Genomic DNA, 21,844 nt, shown 5'->3' with positions numbered 1-21,844 from the left:
GACGCAAATCATTCACGTAGTCAATTACTTCAATTACGTCACCGCGTTGTCCCAGTCCGTGCGCTGCGCTTGTATCCGGGTAAACCAAAGACGATGGATATAAACGGTCCCATTACAAAGTTCCGGTTTTGTTCTATGAACATTTACCCTGTGTGGTTTTACACGACGCGTCGACACTAAAATTCCACGTCGAATAATTTTTATAATCGACAACGCCGATTACGTTGGATAATCGTCCCAGCCCTAGTTGAGTATAAATCAGATGTCAGAGATTAGTGGTTGAGTTATGCTAATCCCTAGTAAAAATGGGTTGCACAATACAACACAGAGCTAATACACAACTTAAAATTTCCCAGAGCAGGTGTAACTCATTTCTTATTCACTGTTGTCATCGTGGAATTGTCAGGAAGGCGGGAGAGACTGATGATAGAAGAGCCAGAGGAAGTTTTTCTCCTAACATGTATTTACACCTGGAGTGCATTTCCTGTAACAGACTGTATCCATTTAAATTTATTGTCACTGACAGGCTTGCTTGAGGGATTGTGTCATATATTTGTGTGAAAAACAAGTACAACAGATGCGACCAACTATTATTGAGTTATGCAGACAAAAGTGTTGTATTATAGAGGGCACAACTGATTGATAGTGAGCAGGATCTTTTAAAAAAGCTGCAATATGATTATGTTTTTAATATTTCCCTTTTGTAGCAGCAATACATTATTGTACCAAACATAATTTCCTGAGGCGAGCTGCAAACCCTCAATGAGAGATTGCATTGAGTTACAGAAGACAGTGGAACAGTGTTTAACCTAGAAGTGACATCACAACTTCAGCTCTCTTTCTCTCTCTCTTGAATTATGCACCATTTTGCTGCCATTCGAGACTGTCCTGGTTTAGAAAAGGACCCCACAGGTGAGCTGTGTAAGCAGCTTATTACCACCCATGGTTATATTTGATTGTTTGGGGACCTCCTGCGTCCTTAGTAATTATGATGGGAGCAAAGTTGGGAGTTTGGTGATGTAGCATATTGAGCGACAAAGTCTATGTTCAGAGGAGGTCAGTCTGGAAGGATGGACCAACAAGATATAGGACTTTCACATGCTGTTTGTATCCCGTGTGAAAGTATTTTTTTCTCTTTTAAACATGACCATCCCACAGCCTTTGTTACTACCTGTTACTGGTGTGCATGCTGGTATGCTCCTATGGGTTGTATCCAAGAGTAGGGACAAGTGACCTATATCAAAGGTCACTAAAACGTGAACAAGCGGAGAGGTTACACGGATAGGTAGACCCAGATGTATAATGTATACATTATTGAGAATTATAAAATGTTGACAGAGCGTTTCTATCCTAACCAATGCAGCTTTTCTAGCCTTTGCAGCACTAGTAATGTGGCGGTACTCAGCCAATCATTGCAACTCAAGTCAGTCAGTGAGAACACACACACACGGTGAGAGATGACGTCTGAGAAATAAGTGGGGAAAGTGGGATTGGAAAAGGAAGGAAAGAGAAAAGAATGTATTAAAGCTGTTCAGTTGTTCATGTGTTGAGATTGTTTATTATAAAACTGGTTGAGACGGTTTTTTAACTGTTGGAGTGATCCTTATAAAAGAAAAACACTTTTCACTTTTTATTTCATTTTGTAAAATTAAACTCTTAATTGTAATTTTTCAAAAACCCTCTGTTATGTTCTTATTGCTTATTACAGCAGCTTATGTTTGACATGCTAAAACAACATATAGTTATTAGGAAACTGGACCTCTTTGAATTTGGCCATGCACTTACTGTATAACCCCACTTATTGAAAGTTTCCTCTTGAAAGACTTGAAGAGCAAGACCAGTTCCAAGAAGGACTAATTTTTTTTTCCCCAAATGGTTTTCTTTGAGATTTAAAAAAGGTTATTCTTGTAACATTTACTCACTGTGAGGAGAGGGGTTAGTGTCACATCAAACCACCACCTTTGAAGTTAGATGATGAATTACATAACTACTGCTCTGGCTTTAAGTATTTTTATTCCATTAACAGTGGGGCTGATGCCACTATCTGGAGGGGGATTTATAGCCAAATGATGACACAAATCCTCACGTTTATCTGCGCTGCTTCTTACACAGTATTACTACATATTTATTGGTTCCATGTCTGACTGCTTTTATCTTTTGTCTCGTGTGTTTTTGCATCTTGTCATGAGTGACACCAACAGGATTAGTAGATGCAAATGAGGAGCTGGGAAAACCAAGAAATGCAAAAAAGTGTTATTGAGCTCCTGTTTTGGCCTCTGTCTGCCTACTCCAGGGTGTTTTCATTTACTTTGGGAAAAGGTTATGCTCGCAGCTTTTATCCAGTAGAGGAAAAGGTAAAAGGAGAAGGTTTTTACAACTCAAGGACGAGCTTTGAAGTTTGCTGATGAATTGCAGAGCTGCTGTCAAGGCTCCACTGAGAGGTTTCCATTCATTCCAATTTTATAAGCTGACAAATCCACCTCCACCTTCATTTGCAATATTTTTCCTAGATTATTTTGCATGTGTAGTCTATTTACATGTGTTCCCTTTTGGCCGTTTAGTCAGTTGGACAGTTTGACCACACAATATGTCACACTAGTCTGGGAAAGGGGGGAAAGGGGAAAAAGGCTGATGTCTGAGTATCCCTGTAATTTTCGACAAGCCATGAACATGTCACCACCTTCAATAAAGGATGATGAATTTCAGATCTTCTGTTTGACCCCATCACACAACCTTCTCCTCCTCCTTCCTCTCGCTTATCAGAGCTGCTCTCATTCATTTCACAACAGTTCAGGGTTATTTTGCTAAAACTGTGACAGAACAGGAGAAATATGCTTAGAAGCTGTTTTTGAACGAGGAGAAATATCTCATTACTGATGACCGACCGGTATGATGATTGAGTAGGTCTCAGACAAACATCCTCCTAGAGAGCAAAGAATTCACTTTAATCTTCCGGGAATATCATCTTATCTAAAGACAGTTTGTTTCCTTCAACCTGCTTGGCAAGTTAGAAACACAGCTTACTATCATCATCATACATGACACTCAGCTTAGCTGTAACTATATGGCACCGTGTCCTGTAAGAGTGTAATGATTCTCTAAACCAAAATATTCCCGCAGTGCTATTGAGTGTGTCCGGGAGGGTCTGCAATCTCAAGGTTATTATCCATCTGGAGCTAATTAAATTTTTACTCGATCATGATTGGACCAGGATAGTCATTTGACCCACTCAGCTGGAAGACAATGAAATAGCTGTAACGTGTAATATTTACAAAATAGACGTTACTTTAAATATAGTAATAATTTCATGATTTACATGTGTATAGTGTTGTGAATTGAAAAATGACTTTTGTTCCAGTTAGTAACGTAGAGCTCAACAGGCTGCACCTGCAGCAGTTCCATCTTTTGGTATCATGACAGCAGACGTGTGTTTTAAGGTTTCAGTCTCGATTTCAGAATCGTTACACCCATACAAAAATTCAGCTTTGCAAAATTATGGAAAGAATGATTCACTCAAATCACATTTTGACCTTGTAATATTACCCATGCCAGAGTGAACTCAAAAAACTTAAAACACCTAGTTTAGCATGTACAAAGTCCTTCAGAGGAAGAAAAAAGTATGTGGTTTTTATTTCATTCTTCAGGTAATTACTACTTCAGCTCAGGTCCATGATGGCAGAGTTAAGAAATAACACCAAAACTAAACTAGCAACAAGGACTTAAATAAAAAACAGAGACAAAAAGGCACATTCGTTTGATTTGTATTCTTATTTGTGTGTGTAACTTACGGTAATGACAAACCTGTTTTCTAAAATTGCTTCCCAGATAAATCTAACTTGACAGGACTGTCTAGTGATGGTTTGCTTGCACGATATGTTGTATAACTACCATTCCCTGTCTTTGTTTTCATTCTCACTCATTGTCTCTTCATCTGTCTCTGTTTAACAGGGTTGCTCTCCAGCTGAGTGTTGATTTGCCTGTGTCTAAGTCAGTTCAATTCAGTGACTGATTTATCAAGCATTGCTAAAGCAGTGACCAGTATGTCAACTTTGAAAAATCAGTCAATGGCAGTTTTTGTATCCAACCGCTGTGTTTATTATAAATTCTCAACTGAAAGAAATTGAACTCAAATTATAGTTTCTGCAATTCACATAACTGCTAAGGTCCTTTTGCAACCTTGTTTCCTAGAAATTATACTCGTATATTGTTGAATTGTTTTCCCAGTTACATTGTGGTGGCAGTGACATTGTTGGCTGGATTATGAGGCAGAGTTTTTTGAATGAATGAAGCGCTTCATTTGCTACATGAAGGCAGCAGCGTGGACCGGAGGTGGTTGGGGTGGATGCTGACCAGACCAGGGTTAAAATCCTGAATCTCGCCTGTGGTTAGGTTTAGTCAACAAAATCAGGTTGGCTAGGTTTAGGGAAAGTTTGTGGTTCTTGTTAAATGTAAAAAAACATATTGTGTCTGAAGCCACTGTGAATGTTTTCTGTATTAAACCAGACATGGTCTTTCCCTGAACTTAACCAACTGCTGTGAGTCCCTGAATACATAAGCGGATGTTGTAATGCAAGATCGGATACTTTGGCAGAAAACCAATACATTGTCAACATTTTATTACTACTCTCAATATCACAAGAACATGCGACTTGCCAAATATGTAAATTAACAACATTTCCTCATTATATTGATAGAAAACATAATCCAGTCACAGTTAAGTTAGTGTTTTGTTTTTCAGGGCCTCTAAAAGGCATGTTAGATCATTATTTGTTTCCCCTGTGTATCAGTGTGAAATAGTTTTACACAATGCATGCAAATACACCATATATATACACACTGAACACAGGGCATAAGTTCACACATCAGTTTACACAGCGTAACTGTACACATCAGCATCCAATAAAACAACATGTTCCCCACAGTCTAAAAACTATAGTGTCTGAAACACCCTGTCTGAACATCTTTGGCAGACTTTGAAACTCACCTTTATAGATATATTTTTATGAAATTATTATCAATTGCCCTTATTGTGCATTTTATTATTTACTTTCTTTAACTTGCTTTTCTTTTTTATTAGTCTTTTTTTGTTGCCATTTGTCCATTTTGTTGCTCTTGTATATAAAGATATGATTAGGAGAGGAAGTGTTTGATTGAAGCTTACAGCTGATAATCAAAATGGAATTCAGGATACTGTTAATAATACTTTGGCCATGTTAATAGTCCAAGTGATTCTGAATATTATGATATAGAAAATCAGTCTATGATACATCACGTGTTGTTTACTGGCTCAGTGACAGGACAGACTGAAACAATCTAGAAAGTATAAAAATACTCCACATGAGCCAGCAGGAATATAGGCTGAAGCTGGCTCCAATAAGATCCTAATAGACCTGAGACAACAAGCTGTGCCAGGCTCGTAAGTCACTGGGGTCCAGATGCTTTGTAGCAGGGGAGTCGGACTCGCAGATAACTTCTTCAAAGACTTTCTTTGACTGCTTAGAAAACCAGAACAACTGCTGAAAGGTTTCTTCGATTCAGATATCACCTCCATCTGACCTACATTAAAGCAGCTAGTTTCAGTGCTTCCATTATTCACCCAAACTGGACATGACACGATCAACTGATTTTCTCTGTTCCCTTTATTCGTTAGTTCACTCTCTTAACACTCTGATGTGTACAAATGATCACCACAATAAAGAAAACCCTTGTTTTTGAGGTAGATTTGTCCACATGACGGACATCAAACATGCAACATTTTGGCTTTTGTCTTGATCAACCAACCTTGACAGTAATTAAACATCTTGTTTAATTAATGTGAGTGTAAAAGCGAGAGTCTATCAGCGGGAATTGCATTGTCTGGCATGATGAAGGACACAAGCTGAGACGCTCTGGTCTCACAATAGTATTGTACCAGCGTGAGTTTTGACCTCTTTAGACTTTGTCACTTCTCCATGCACCTTGAAAGTACAGAGAGGGGACAAATTTAAGGAAAAACCTGAATAAAAAGTGGAGAAACAGGATGACGATGCCTCCATCCACTGTGCATGAGGGCTCACTGAATGGTTTGATGGATATGAAAGTGATTACAATCATATGCTACGGTCTTCGCAGCCACCAGATCTCAACCCAGTTGAACACACGTGGGAGATCTTGAACCGACGTGTTAGACCAGTGGTCCCAAACTAAGGCCCGCGGGCCGGATACGGCCCGCCCCCACATTTGGCCCGGCCCCCTGAACTATTATTATTTATTTCATTAATAGTGTTATTATTTATTTCCTGACTTTTTTTTCTGTGAAGAACCCGGAAAGGGTTATTTGGTTATGTGTGGCTTTCTAGAAAACAATACATTTTTACGTTTAGGCACCCCTGCAATCGTCACACTTTTTCTGTTACAAACTGAACCCGGCCCCCCATCAGAGAAGGGAAAAGTTATGTGGCCCTCACAGGAAAAAGTTTGGGGACCCCTGTGTTAGACAGTTAAAAGTTGCCGTTGTAGGCCTGGTGAGAGTCACAATCATGTCTACTTAAACATCTGTTATACTCGCTGTGTACATGGACAGCTGCTGGCACCACGGATGCATGATCTTCGTCTACAGAGAGGCCACACGTTTTATAGTAAGGCATGTGTATATTATTTAAAGTAAGGTATCAAACAAGTATAGTTTTAGTACCAAAATTGACATAGTGAATTGGAAGTAGTGTAAAAAAAATTCAAACAATACACAGCCCTTTCTTCATTTTTACCATGTGCACAAATAACTGGTTTGAAAACAGCCCCTGCAGCCAAACGAAAAACATAAATAAAGACAGGAAATGCCACAAAATGAGAGCAAAACAGGGCACCAAAACCTAGATGATGAAATGCATGCTACAGGAACATTTGCCACCCTATGGTAGCGCTTTGCTGATTCGAGATGTCCTTGATTTTGACAGAAGAGTGGAGAAAAGAAATGACTGAAAGAGAAAAGATTTGTGGAGGACGCAGTAAAAGGAAAGAGAAAACACCATGCAGAAGATAATGATAGCAGTATGAAGTGTTAGAGGAATATTGTGTTGATGCCAAGATTCTCTGAGGGAGATGGAGGGGGATACGGGGTACAGGAGAGGACAGGCTCAGCAGAGTGCACGTGGGACTGCGTGGGGTGCGCTCAGAGATGATGAACACGTTTGCAGGCAATAATCTATAAGCTGTGTGAGGAGGCAGGGAAGAGGATCGCGTGAGCATGTGAGCCTGATGATTGTGCACGCAAAGCCGAGTCCTCCTGGGACAGAAGAGAAGCTGATGAATGTGGATACACGTGAGGTTGATTCTCTGTGTGTGTGTGTGTGTGTGTGTGTGTGTGTGTGTGTGTGTGTGTGTGTGTGTGTGTGTGTCGTGTGTGCGTGCGTGTGTGTGTGTAAGAGGGAAGAGAGGGTAAGATGAGAAAGGAATGGAATGAGGGTCCTGCACTATTTCATGCTGGAAGGAAGATTAGAGTAAGATACTGCAGGCATATGGATAAATGTGCCAGAATGTGTTCACTTTTTGAACTTTATTGTTTATTATAGTAGATTTTTCATTAAAAAGGGAACTTAGGTTACTTAGATTACCTACGCACAATAACAACGACAAAGCAAAAACTTCTTTCAAATGTATTAAAAATCTTTGATATGGCACTCCACATTCAGGGGCATCCTGTTTGCTTTTACTTTCCTCCAGATATCTGTAAAATTGTTTAGAGTCGATCATCTTCAGAGTGTATGTCAGACCTAAACCCAAGCCAAGAACTCTCAATAGGCCCCTGCAATTAAATTATATAAAAGCATGTATATGGGCAAGGTTATAAATCATTTCCAAAGCTTTGAATGGATGCGAGCTCCATCATTGTGACGTGGGAAAAGTTTGTAGCTAGCCATCTGGCCAAACTATGGGCAAAAAGGCCTTGCTCAGGGGCGTGACCGAGACCCCACTGGTCGAGTAAAAAAGCGTCAGACGTTCTCTTAGAGCCTCGACGTCACGCTCCTCGCAGAACGTAGCGTTCACCAACAGACTCTGAGGAAGTATGAAGCAAAAGATCCTCTGATGTGATGAGACAAAAACTGAACTATTAGGCCTAAACTTCAAGCTCATCACCTGGCTAAGTTATTGTGAAGCATGGTGGGGGCAGCGGCATCCTATGGGAGTGCTTCTCAGAAAAGGTTTTTGTCACTTATAGTGAGCAGCCTTTAAACACTGACGTTGCTTGTTTCAGGTTAGAGTAGACCAACAGATGTTATATATGGAATATGTTCACAAAGTTACAGCTTCAGAGGAAAGGCTGCTACAATCCTCACTGTTCTGTGGATTCTTACTCAGATTCTTCATATCAGCATTTCAGTAATTACACACTGTCTCTTGAACTTTAAGCATTAATTACATTCATAAGATCAAGGAAGTGCTTCTCAAAACAAGGTGGGATCGTGTTATTTTTTTTAAATATTTTTCTTTATACCTCTTAAGTTTTCCTCATACAGGCTGACGCTCTTCTTTATAATGTAACCTGGAAAACTTGGCAACAACAAAACACAACATGAACCCCTAACAGGTATTTAGTGTTGTAACATTCCAAGTAATTTTATAGTGAATGAGAAGGTGGAGAAAATATAACCTTCAGTGGTATGGCAGTGGTATGCCTGTGTGCGTCAGAGACATGTCCTCTTGTGTAACACTCCTTGGTCTTTTCAGGAAAACTGCCTTAGGAAATAGCACAGTAGATAACTGTCCTGTGAAACGTGTGTTTCTTGTTGGGAATCCAGCAAATAATCCCTGGCATACAAACACGTGTTGCTGATTTAGTCAGATTCAGCTTCTGAAATGTTTCAGCTGAGCACAGGGGCCAAAATGGAAATTAGCTTTTAGCTTTTTTCTGTCTTTATTCTCAACAATTTAACTGTATGTCAGGACTAGTGATTGTAGTCTTGCACTCACTGCAAGATATACGCTAAACTCTGCTCTGAAATTTAGAAATAAAGTATATATATTGTGCAACTTTGATTATCATTTTTGATTTTTTTTGTTTCCTATGATCAGAAATGGAGTGTAGCACATACACACACAAATGCGTGTTTGCACAAAGATTCACAAACAAACCTGTGATTATTAAAATTACCAGCACCTTCAAACATTTTTATAGATCTTTAATGACATGTTGCACTCACAATATTCTACCATCCACCACATGTTTAGTTTTATATAGGCTCCAACCTGTTTTTTATTTTGCATTTTTACTGTCCCTCTCAAATATACTCACATCTCCACCTACAAAAGACAAACAATGCATTTTTGCAAAGTGAAAATCATGTTGATTACTATCATTATGTCACATTTCCTCACAGACACCCTGACTGCTGGGTGGATGTTTTCCATTGCAAAACAAATGTCTCATCTCTATTTGCAGGCCTGATGCCATGCAAACATTGTCTTTGCTTTTTGGAAAACTAGTGGCAGCCTCTCTCGGAGGACGTTCTTGCTCAGTCTGAACCTCCCAATATCAGTTTCCATATTCACTAGTACTTCATTTTTTTTTTTAAATAAATGTACCTATTTCTCAGGATATGAATATTATGCCATGCTTGTCAAATTCAACCCTGTCGCCTAGGAATAATGTGTATAAATTAATAAGCTGTTTCACATGAATCCCATAGTGCTAAGAAATGTGATTGTTGTCAGAATTATGTTCAGAAGAAACTGTTTTCGAGTGAAAGATGTGCTACGACCCGCAGGGAAGTGGTCAGGGTGGATGGTGGGCGTATGAAGCGGGGGACTAGCACACCAGAGACTGGGATTTGGATCCTGACTCCTGCCTGTGGTTAAGCAACTAAAGCACTTTTGTAAAGGTTAGGGAAAGATTGTGGTTAAATGGTAATAAGCACCTTGTATCTGAAGTCACCATGGACTTCTTCAGTATTTAACCAAAACAAAAATCTTTTTATAACCTTCACCATGTGTTGTGAGTGCCTTAACATAACCATAAAGGTTAAATAATGCTGTAGTTCGTACTGCAAGACCTGGATACTTTGGCAGAAAAACAAATTAAGTAAGTTGTCAGTGAACAACTTCCTGATATGTTCAGATGTTGCCAGATCCACTAATTAACAACATTTCCTCATTATGTGAATATAAAACAACACAGCATTACATTTCCTTCAAAATGTATTTGTGTTGCAAAGTTGTTATATAAAAATCTAATTTCCAGGAGACAGGGTTGCAGCAGCTGGCAATTGTAAAACTGTCAAAACAATATTTGACAAGCGATTCAATGACTGTGACAGTTCAGTGACAAACTTGATTCGCAGAACTACAGACTAGCTGTCAAAGCTGTTACATTGTCCCTCGCGCCAGGGAGAGAGAAAGTACATAGAGTCCACATGTGTGAAAGTAAGAAAAGTGACGACATAACAGTACGTAAAATATCAGTTACTTAGAATGGTGTATAAATAAATAAGAAGTTTTGGTGAGTTTTAACCAAGCGCTGCTGCATTTAACTTTGTTAAAACCAGAAGATTTCCATTTCCACTTCTAAGACAACTGCTTCTAATTTTCTTAACCCATATAAGAAATGCTGAATAAGAGATTTGATAGAGATTCAGTTTCTTAAGTTAGTGGAATAGAGGGTAGCCTGGACATGACGTCATGACTTCAGAGCTTAGTTAACATTGAACTGATCATAGACAAACAAAATTAACAAATTTAAAATCAACAATCCCAGAACAGCTGCAATAAAAATGTGTGGCCTACCTACAAATAATGTGTTGAGCGTGAATAAAGTAACAGATCTGACAAAATGGTCGATGTAACAATGTCAGTGAAGCTGCTATGTAGTCATCGCTATAGCAACAGAGTACTCAATTGAAATGAACTTCAAATGACTGAGTCAGACTTTGTGCCACGTTATTAAAGTTACAATGTTCAAGTTCTAGAACTCAAGCTGACGCTAACATGAGACTCCCTCTCCGTGCTCACTGTTACGCACCGCCCACCCCTCCACCTGCATCCTCATTGTGAGACAGGCATTGCAACGTTCCTCCAGCAGCTAACGCTAGCTTGAAAATTAAGCAATAGACCTGAAGCACATTCACGTACTGATTGACAGCTGTGATCTCCCACCTGTCACCTTGGCCTTGTCTGATTGAAAAACTTTAGAGTAGAATATCTCTGCACTGCTCCCAGGCTGTTCAAGTAAAATATGTTTTGGAGAAATTTTAACTGAAGATAGTAGATGAAAAGTTCCACACTGTAGCTTTCATTTCTGACTGTGATCAAATTGCTCAAAATTTCCAGCTGGAGTCTTTCGTGCAGCCACATTAAATTATTATAAAAAGATGAAGTTCCATTAACATTAGACAGTGAAATGCCTTTATTTCCGAACATTTCAAAAAAGAAATACTTTGTCAAATAAGAAGTCCGCTGTTTGTCAGACACAGAGCGCAGACTGCCAGGTACACAGCATACATAATTGTGAACCTTTTTACTCTGATACTCTTTCAGGAAATGAAGTCTCAGATCTCATCACTAAGAGGATTACTTGGGAAAAGACTTGGATATCTGGGAATCACTGCTGGGGAATGCACAGTATGCTCATAAATCCCTCTGTCATTCTTCCTCTCAGGGCACAGGATGACTTCAGGATGTGAATTTCCTCCAATCATTTTCTTATAAATACTGAAATGAAAAACAGCTTCAGGCAAATGTTGCATATAAACCACTTGGCTAAACTGAGCACAAGCACCTACACCTATTTTCCTTATTGGGCCTTATTGCTTTCTTCCAAATCCCATGAAAAGACCAAAACCAACAATGAAGTGTTGTCTGTGTAGCCAAAGCCAATGTAGTTTATTCCTCTGTGCTACAGGCTTTCCATAATTGTTCAAAAAACTATTAAAAACTCAGCAGTGAGCCCCACTGTTGTAACATGTTCCTTCATTACCATGAACATGTGCCTGTAGTCAGTTATTCAGTTCCAAATACACGGTCCTGCTGCTTTTAATACTGTCGAGAACTCCAAATGTATGTTAATCCACAACTGAAAATAGTCCCTCAACAAATTTACTGTTAATTTCTGTTTCAGTAGCATTTGCTCCAACTCCAGCTGTTTTGGGAAATTACCGAGGCCTTGTCCATTAAAACCATCTGTTAGAACATTGTATTTCTTATAGTAACAGTATGTATTTGACAAATCATTAAAAATACAATCAGTAAAGTAGTATAATGAATAATAATTGTGCGTATATCTATAAATATGATTATTATTAATAGAAGTAATGTTTTCTTTTCTATTAAATATGTATTTAGTTATTTATTTAAAGTAGTATTTACAATATATTTTAAAAAGAACCTGAAGTACCATTAAAAAAAACTTAATCATCACAGTCTAAAATCTCATGGAGTAACAACGTCTGTGAGAATGTGATATGAAGAGCAGAGTAGTCCTCTCCTCATCACTGAGTCTGTCCGTGCTGCAGCTCCCTGAGGCAAGTCACAAAAGCACATCAGGTCCTGTCTGGCTCCAGCAGCAGTCCTTGGTGCCCTTTCATGGGACAGCAGCCTGGGATGGATGGAGTTGTCTCCTCACTACCTGCCGTCTCCATTCACCTTGTTTGGTCACCCCAGAGACAGTTGTGGTGTCAGAGAAATGAGGTAGTGATGTAGCTAGTGCACCTTCTGTTAGGATTCATGGTGCTGTGGACGAACCTATCATGTAGGCAGCTGAAACACGGCAAGATGCGACTGCACAGAGGAAGTGTCACATCTCTTTGATATGCTAATCAAGAAGAGGAATGTGTGATGCATGGCTGTACGTGACACATCAGATCATCAAACTAACTCTGAGTCATTCTCTGCTGCTTAAAATGCATTTCCTTAACCATTTTCCTGTAGCAGTACAGAAAAATATACTTTCTCTGACCTTCACAAGCATGAAACCCTTGGCGCTGGGTGCAGCTGAGTGCAACATGTGCAGAGAAATGTGGAAGTAGTCAGCTGTTTACAACAACATCCCATTATGACACACTCTCATTCCAGTTTCCAAGATTTTCCTGATCTCATGTCCTCAGTGGGCTGAAGCTGGCCCTTATCTGGTATTTTACAGCCCACCCTGCCCCAAAACTCTCAAATGCGAGAATTCTCTGTAGGGTTTTGTCTAGTTATGTCAAAACCACATGCTCATGTGGGTTGACTTCCCTCAACTTCCTTCCCTCAGTCAATTCATTGACTGTCCACAGGCGAAATATGTTGCAAAGATGATAATAAAGATTAGACGGTGAATGGCTGTACAGCCACGAATCCTACTCAGACTCGGTGAGCAGCTTAAAGTGTGTCATGAAAAACTATGCGTGCCGAGTAGGTGTAGACCGATCCTGAAGTACGTCAGTCACTTTACACAGTCGTCGCAGGGCAATGAAAAGGACGCTTTGTTCAATGTCAAATTGTTTCCCATCCAGCCAGAAGCCACTTTAAAGCATCGAGTGACTCAGATTTAATAGAGATTCACATTCAGTCATCATATACTGAATAAGAAACATCAGAGCACTGACTCAACACAATAGCTGAATCTTTTGTACTAACCCATTCTTCAGACCTTTTGTGCTCTTCTTTGCCCTCTTATGACTCATGAACAAACATGATTATGAACATAAGCGACGGCTGAAAGTATAGCATTGTTGTGCATCTAATGCACAATGTTGTGTATCATTCTTGGTTTTGCTTCCTCCAGTGCTGCCTACATTCCTCTATATTCCCTGTGACTCATACAGGACATCTAAAGAGTGAACCTACAGAGTTCAGCAAAGGAGTGGGAACATGAGACAACACATCACATCATCTTATCAGTGTGTCAAAATTATATTTGATTTATGGGACGTATTAAGGAGAAAAACAGAAACAAAGACAAAATAGAAAAAGTAAAAAAAATCTGATGTTCAGAGAAAATCTCATTCTCATTAATATTCAGTCAGATGTAACATGAAGCTTACATGAAACTTTATATTAGGTGGATTTCAATTAAAGTTTTCCAGATCATTAATCTTACTGACTTTTCGAGGCGAGGTTAAGTGACGTATCTAAAGGCCTCATAGACCAGTACCTTCTTAAGAGGTACATTATTTTGACCTTCTTCAACATCGCCATGTTTGTTGTCAGAAAGTCATTACAATCTCACAGAGCTGCGAACATGGATATGGACTTTTACTTTGTAATTCCCAATTGTCAGTTGTAAATCAAACAGTGCACGCAGTAATGGGAAATGTTGGATTTTGTGGGGGATATTATTGCTGCTAACTACCTGGATCTCTTCTTTTTCTGTTTCAGACAAAAAAGTCTCACTCCTTACTGGAAATGTATAATCCTACTCCGTTAACCGGAGGATATGTGTATTTCCCAAGGAAAACCTAGCTGACACCAGATTATTACAACCAAGTCAGTTGCTCAATTAACAAACTGTATAGGAGAGAGATGAGTGTGTGTTTACACACATCCATCTGTGTGTGTGTGTGTGTGTGTGTGTGTTTGTGTGGCTGCCGTCAGCGCTATTAGGCCAGTGGACATCTGCCTGGCCCGTGTTTGCAATCCCAAGTAGCCTGAGCCTAACAGCTACATAATGAGGGTGCAAAGCAGCTGCTCTGTGTGGATGTGTGAGTGTGTCCTTGCCTTTAAATGTGGACACAAAGCAGTCATTAGGTGTGTGTGTGTGTTTGTGTGTGTGTGTGTGTGTGTGTGTGTGTGTGTGTGTTTGTGTGTGTGTGTGTGTGTGTGCGCGCGCGCACGTGCGTGTGTGCGTGCATGTGTGCGCGCGTGTGCCTGTGCGTGTATGTGTGTGTTTAGCAGATAGTCAGGACACAAAGCAGCCTTTTTAGACAGAGCAAAATTGTCCCATTCCCCACCGAGGGGGCTGTCTGAGGACAAGAGTCTGTATATGTGTGTGTGTGTGTGTGTGTGTGTGTGTGTGTGTGTGTGTGCGTGCGTGCGTGCGTGCGTGTGTGCGTGTCTAACTTTACATTAGTGCATCTGTCTCCATACATTCCTCCGGGGTGCACATGTGTGAATGTGCATGCATCTGTGTCATAGGACTCCGTGTCTCATTCACAAATAGTTTCCACCGCAGGTCAATAGCAGTTGCTTGGATGCTGGTGGAGTTTGTGTCCACACACACACTCACACACACTTTAGTCTAGGCTGAAGGTGGCTGTGTTTTTATGCCAAAGTAAAAAATCTCAGCACAGCAAGTGGTTTTGGGCTTGTTGTGAAAGCAAAGTTTCAAGCAACCATGTGATTGTATGTTTGTTCTGTTTGGATTGTGTGTGTGTGTGTCTGTGTGTGTCTGTGTGTGTGAGAGAGAGAGAGAGAGAGAGAATGTGATATTCAAATTCAGCTCCTTGCTCTGGGTCAGTGGGAGGTGAGGGTGTGAGTTTGGTCTCTTTTGTGATAACGTCCTTCAGCTCCTGCAGCTCAGTACTGATTGACCAAATCTTAGATTTAAATTTCCTTCAATCAAGATGCCACACTGACATTTTATAGCATCAAATACATAACTAAAACCAAACATATCAAAAAAATTAACACTTAAACATACTGTACAACAGTGTGATAAGAACTACCTAGAATGGCAGAAACCATGTTTGGGAAAATTTTATTTGACGCTTACTTTGATTTTTGACTGAGAAGATGTTTTGGCTTCACTTTTGGTGAAGCTGTGATGTCGTCCATCTTTATATTCAGTTACTGGTCACCACTAGTTGAGCTGGCAATACCAACGGGATCATTAGACTGGGTACAGTTACTCTTTGAGCCATTGTTTAAACAATAGGAAGAAATCAAAATGAGAAGAAGTGGTGAAACCAGAATAACTCTGACAGATGATAATATGACAGTATGTAGCTCTGAATGTGTTATTATAGTTAGATTTTCACTATTTATAGATATTGAAAATACTAATTAATCAAAACTGAAAATAATGACCCTACTTACAGACAAGAAATGTGGGTGACAGGGGAGACTCTTCATAGAGTGAACTTAGACCAGTCAGCATTTCCTCCTCCTTTGTGTGTCCTCATTTCCTGGCCTGTGTGAACCAGTTCATTCATGCTGGTGTGTGTTTGTGAGTGGAAGCAGATGAATGACCATTTGCTTGTGTGTGGTGAAAACAGATACTGTTGGTTTGTAGTCTGTGACGCTCTGTCTCGTGGACGTCTCTCGTGGAGTTGAAGTTTTGAGTAGATGGATGACAGAGTTAATCACCTGTTTCCATGAGAGTGGAGAAGCTATCTTTGGCCAGTCACAATAGTAGGAAGTCTTGGGTGTCAGTTTGTGTACTTGAATCTTTCCATGAGCGAGTCTGCTTACCTGTGTACTTGTAGACTTGTTTTGTCTTCTGTGTATAAGCGTGTGTGTGTGTGTGTGTATGTGTGTGTGTGTGTGTATGTGTTTGTTACACGTGTTTAACGGGCCCTGAGTGACATGATTATGAAGTGTGACTCATATACCTTTAGGTCACTGTGGTCAGAGTCAATGAGCACAGTGTGGTAAATAATTAACCAGCCTCATCAATACCTAATGAACACAATGCAAAGCTGCCGGATGTCCCTCGGCCACAGAACTCAAACATTTAGAACAGGCGCTCTGATCAGAGACTCTCTGTGGCACAATTAAAAAATGTAAGTAAAACAGACATAAAAATATATAATATATATATTTTTTTTTTCTTTCTGCTCTAGGTCTCTCTTGCAAATGGAATCTTGATCTCAATGAGCCTCATTAAATAAAGGTTTTATATATTTCATATCGACCTGTTTTCTATGATGAGATCAATTTTCTCCTGTGAGCAAAGTTTTTAATTTTCAGTGCTTGTCAAATTGAAGACAAATTAAAGACAAACTGACAAATATAATCTCAACACAAGGTCCACTTGTTTTTCCAGAGCTTTCAACCACACTTGAAAGCTGTTAGCTCACTGTTCATCATATGACCTGGAGTATTGGACTTCAGTCATGTGCTTACAGGCGGCTATATACGAGGAAGACCATGAGATGCCATTGAAAAACTATTAAATGGACCTTGAGTTAAGATTTTTCTCCAGGGTAAAGAATAAACTTGGACGCTCCACTTCTTCAGTAGATGAGTCAACTACAATGTACCTGCAGCACATCAGAGAGAAATCACTCTGTTCATTCAGTGTCTGAATTTCATTTATTTGTTCTTTATTTATTTTGAAAATCCAATTTATTATTATTATTATTATTATTATTATGTCCTCATCTGTGCCAACACCACGTATATCCTGGAGCTCCACAACGAGTGGCCTGTCTGTGTGCGTGATCTCAGAGCTATCCATTTACATGACATGTGAATTATTCAGGAGTCCGGTCACGTTTCCATGGGTGTGCACCTCGTCTCGTGCCAGTATTAGCTTGGTGACCTATATCGTTTTCTCAGCTTTTATGTTGACATGTTCAGCCTAGACTGAAAATAAATCTGTCACTGCTGTTCACCTACCACAAATGAGAATATGTTGGATCAGATGATATATTCTGTCTCTTATTGTCACACTGTAACATGTACATAACTCCTGCATGTTTTTTCACAGTGTCTGAGACCTCTTGATTTCCTTTCATGATGATAATGGTTTTCACTGAGGGGAACTGTGAACGAAAACTGAATGACAGGCAGCTCAGAGCACTTTTGTTTCTTTCATTAAAGTCAGGAAAGTATCAAATACATGGAATTAAAGTTTCCAATTGAGTGAGGTTCTTTACAATACATGTTCAATATTTTTGCAAATGCACTTTTTTGCTTTCTTGCCAAGAGTTGGAGAAGATTCATACATACTCTCGTTCATACAAAAACTGTATGGTACTGTTTTTTGGCCGGGCACAGTGACTTACTGGAGAGGCTCCACCCAGCCTGCACACAGCCAAGAAGTCCAGCATAAAGTCCTATGTACATGCATTAAATAGTCTTCTCAACTAACACTCATCTAGTTCTGAAAACACTCAACTATCCCTTTAACGCCACTTGTTTTAAAGGCAGTCATGTGAATTAAGAAATTTAATTTCAAGTAAATTTTTTGTGTAGAACAAAGTGGGGATCAACAGTCTGAGTGAGGGCTTGGTTCTAAAATCAGTCAGTAATTGTTTCAATACTTTAACATGAGCATAAAAATCCATTTGCAACTGGAAAGCAAATTTTTGAAGCAAATTTTAAGATTTTGTTTGATTTTCAGTTCTCTTCTGCAGATCTAAGGATGCAGAAGCAAATATATATACAAAGTTTTCACTTAATTGCCCTCCTTGACAATGACTTTCATACTAACTGGTCAATCCTAAAACTAATTTATCAGCTGCAACAAACATTTGGAGGAACAGTTTGTTAGCATACCCTTTTTTTCACGTTGCTCCAGTTTCTGCACTGTTTATGTTCATAATAATAAATCAAGCATACACTTATGTAGTGTGGTGTTTCACTGAACCTCTTGAGAGCATTTTGAGCAGCGGAAATCAGCTGCTTGAGCCTCTGACTTATGACATTCAAGTGTCTCGACATTCAGGCTCCGCTAGCAAAAGCAGCAAGATACTCAGATCCCTTTAGCTAAAAACATGAAAAAGGTCACTTTCCCTGTCATGCTGCCAGGTCATTTTAAACATCTCATGTACCGGACACCAATGTCCTCTGAGTCTTATGATGATATATTTCTACATGACAATATCTTGTTTAACCCAAATGCTTTTGAGTCTATATGCAATTTCAGCAAACAGTGAAGATGATTTTTTTTCCTATTAACTATATCATTAGAAGGAAAAAAGGATTACAAAAACATACATCATGGTGATGAAGGCTAATTGAAACTCTTTACATTTCAGAGATAGATATAGATATTTTAGAGCTGTTTAAAATCATACATTACAGTTCAAAAATACAATCAGGGTCACTTAGCATTTGATTTTATAAGCTGTTTATCACACCAAAAGACAAAATATTGTGTCTATATTGTTTGGTAATTAGTCACCACTGATGAATAGGTAATGTGATGTATGTAAAGTACATTACAAAGTGTTGAAAGAGACTGATACACTGATACAAACATCCAAGATCTTAGGGATGATACATGACCTTTTCATTAACTATCATGAGGGAAGCTGACACAGCTGCTGTTCTGACATTTCACTCTGTGACAAGCACCTCCCGGTTATTACTCACTGACTCACAGAGAAAACATAAAAATCATTTTGCCTGATTTTATATGATTGGAATTACCTGATGAAGATTACTTTGTAATAAGCAATAATGAGAGCACGCTTAGGCCAGTGTTGGATTCTAACAGATGCATGTGGTTTTTATTGGAAAGAAAGAAAAATGAAAACAGCCCAGATAGAAATTTGTTTGAGCTGGCTACAAGACCAGACTGACTCAAGTAATTGAGATGATTGGAAAAATGAGAAGGTAATGATGAACTGTGGCGGTGAGTGCAGTTTAAAATTCTCAGGGTTAGTTGACAGTGATCACCTTGAGTGAGACTGAGACACTACACCTTTCCTGTTGAAACTGAAGGAGTATTTAGAAGTTGGGAGAGCAAGTGATCTGAAGGAGTGGGAAAAAGAAGCAGTGTTACTGTTTTATTATCAGTAATAGAGAGGAGAGGGTCTTATACTGCTGTATATCCTTTTTAATTCACTAAGAAGAGAAGACAAGTTAACAGATGGGAGGCCAGTAGAATATAATAAGACACATCAGGCTTCTGTTTTCCAACCATATCTATAACCATAAGAGACTCGATCAGTATCCACAGTCTTGTACACACTGGCTTGTTGTTTTGATAAAAAATATATAAGTAACATAAAAAAAGGTTTTGGGGAATGATGAGTTGTGTTATCATATTTTAAGACAATAGAATTGAGGACGTAGTTCTTGTTGCCATTCTCTGAATCTGCATTTAATTGTGTCAAAGGATTTCAAAACAAACCAAATGTGTCAAATGCGTCTATTCTGTGATGGATACACACAAACACACATGGACCCAAACTACTGGTTGATTAATTTTTTAAACACTCAAGTTCTTATCAATAGAAAAGGGATGTAAAGGTTATTTCTGAGTGTTTTGCATTATAATTATACCTCATGTTGAGGTATATTTTTTCTTCACCTTTATTGTGAAAATCTGATATCATTGGTTTTCTTTTTACTAGCCACTGGTGCTGGAGTCCTCTTTATGGTGTTGTAATACCTACTGGGCACCAGTAGAGGTTAATAAAAACCATCAATCACTGAGTTCCCCTTCATAATGTTCTTATGTGACAAACGAACAACAGGAACCGAACAAGGTGAATGAAAAAAACAGAAGAGGAGCTGAAAAGTTGTGGTCTTGTTCTCCACCTTCAGGGGGGACATTACCATCCTGGCAGCTCTGTAGTTTCATTAGCATCAGCTGCTGTTTATTTGGAGAGGAGTTAGACAGTACAGTGTTCTGGGCAGAAGCAGACGCCCTCAGAACTGTGTGTCTGTGTTGGATTTATATGAATTGTTGCATTGTTGAATTACTGTTTCTGGTCTGGGTTCAGCCATTAACATTTTTAGGTTGTGTTCTGCCTGCCTCTGTTTCTTATCTGCGTCTTTGGCTATTTTCCCCCATGTAGATCTCTCCTTTTTTCCTTATCACTATGTAGCCTGTATCTTTTCCTCATCTTAGTTAAGAACAAATCCTTTTTTGATAATCAAACAGTTTGGAAACATGCTTCTTTGCCTTTTTATCCAAAGTCAGATGCGAGGATTGATATCATTTTCAACCCTGTGCATCAAGTAGAAACATATTTTTCCTACTTTTCAACAAAGAAAACAGCCTCTTTTCTTTAAAAGTGAAAAGAAAATGCCTTGTTTAGTTCAATTATCAATGTTGAAATCTAACAGGTTATAGCTGTCATTTCATTTAGGTTTTTAGAGATATCAATCTGTCAAAACCTACAATTTAAGTCCACATGTTCACAGGTAGCAACACATCTTACTTACAAGAAATAGTTTATCACAAAACACTTAGATTTTTAACATGAAATGTCTTGTCTATGTGTTTTGTTGAGCAACAAGGATCATGTTTGGACAGCACAGGTTTCTGGATTTAACTCTGAGCTTTTTTTTTTTATTGCACAGGGAACAAATGGATAACATCTCTCCTGCATCTGTTTACTGAAATCTTCCCTCTGACTTGGCAGCAACAGAGGGGATGAGGAGGAGGGAGAGACAAGGAGAGGGTACAACGCAAAAGGTAGACGGAGGAAATATGAGGTAAAGAAGTGTGTGTTGATACTGAAAAGAAAACTTGATTGATATACGTTAGATTACAAGGGGTTGAAGTGATTTTTTTATGCAAAGGTGTGTATAGACTGGGAGTTTTACCTTTTTATATATTTTGGTATTCTGTGGTGCTCATGCCTTTAACTGTGTGGTTACTTTCAGGCTGATATTCAGCCATTTTCCTCTAAATTACTATTACTAACCAATTTCTCTATGAGCCTTTTTTCATTCTTCAGGCCTAGCACAGTTTCAGCAAGAAAGAGGAATCCAGGGCCTGCATACCCTTTAAAAGTTGTAGAGTGACTCTCATTATCACAGCAATGCATCTCGAATGCCAGTTCGATAGGAACCTATGAATTTTATTAACTTCTAAGTAATTTGCTATTATATATGATAAATAAGATCAGATTTAATCAGTCTTATTGGATAATATATATTAATATAATATATAATATAATATATATTCCATACATCTTACATGTAATTCTTTTGATTAAAGCTTATTTTTGAATTGGCTGATTTCTGCCAGATCTGTTGTAGTTTGACATTTAAG

This window comes from Seriola lalandi, unplaced genomic scaffold, assembly GCF_002814215.2.
Source record: "Seriola lalandi dorsalis isolate HSWRI2012SDOR001 ecotype SW California unplaced genomic scaffold, Sedor1 jcf7180002054972, whole genome shotgun sequence".
NCBI classification, from domain to species: domain Eukaryota; kingdom Metazoa; phylum Chordata; class Actinopteri; order Carangiformes; family Carangidae; genus Seriola; species Seriola lalandi.
The sequence above is the reverse complement of the archived record's forward strand: the minus strand, read 5'-3'. Positions refer to the sequence as shown.